The 624-nt window shown below is 67.6% G+C and overlaps 1 non-coding gene across 1 annotated transcript; it reads right to left on the bottom strand.

The window, feature by feature from the left end:
• Nucleotides 1-254: 254 nt before the first annotated feature.
• On the bottom strand, nucleotides 255-373 carry LOC131864099 (5S ribosomal RNA). Its single transcript, XR_009362990.1, has one exon. It is a non-coding gene; the product is annotated as a 5S ribosomal RNA (ribosomal RNA).
• Between the last annotated feature and the right edge of the window lie 251 nt (nucleotides 374-624).

Raw genomic sequence — 624 nt, 5'->3', positions numbered from 1 at the left:
GCGCACTGGCCGAGGTGCACACCGATTTCACCTGGGTGCGCGCGCAGCACCTCGGGCGCACCGGGGTGCGCGCACAACGCCCGGGTTGCACCGTGGCCTGTGTGCTCGGGGCGCCTCGGGTGCGCGCTCGGTGTCGCCCCCGCGCGCGCGGTAGTGCGGGCAGCGCACCCCGGCCCGGCCCGGCCCCGACGAGAACGCAAACGGGCAAAAGGTTTATTCAAATAGCATTGCGACGCCCGGCGAAAAACTAAAAAAGGGTGCAACACCGGGACTTCCCGGGAGGTCACCCATCCCAGTACTACTCCGGCCCAAGCGCGCTTAACTGCGGAGTTCTAATGGGATCCGGTGCACTAACGCTGGTATGATCGCACCCGTTATGAGCTTGTCGCAGTGTGTACTTAGCAAACCGCGACCCACGTGCGAATCCACCCCGGCCACCCACCCCCGTCGAGGTGCACACCCTCCCTCGCGAAGTGCGCCCCGTTCGCCAAGTGTGAGCCCTGCCCGGGTGCGCGCACCTTGCTAGGGCGTCGGGTGTGCACCCGGCCCGGCCTACGTGCGTGCACCTGGAGGGGGCGTCGTGTGCGTGCAGTGTCCCGTCTGCAACGCGGTGCCCACACACCA

Source organism: Cryptomeria japonica, unplaced genomic scaffold, assembly GCF_030272615.1.
Source record: "Cryptomeria japonica unplaced genomic scaffold, Sugi_1.0 HiC_scaffold_76, whole genome shotgun sequence".
Taxonomy (NCBI): Eukaryota; Viridiplantae; Streptophyta; class Pinopsida; order Cupressales; family Cupressaceae; genus Cryptomeria; species Cryptomeria japonica.
This window is presented reverse-complemented; position numbering and strand designations above follow the sequence as displayed.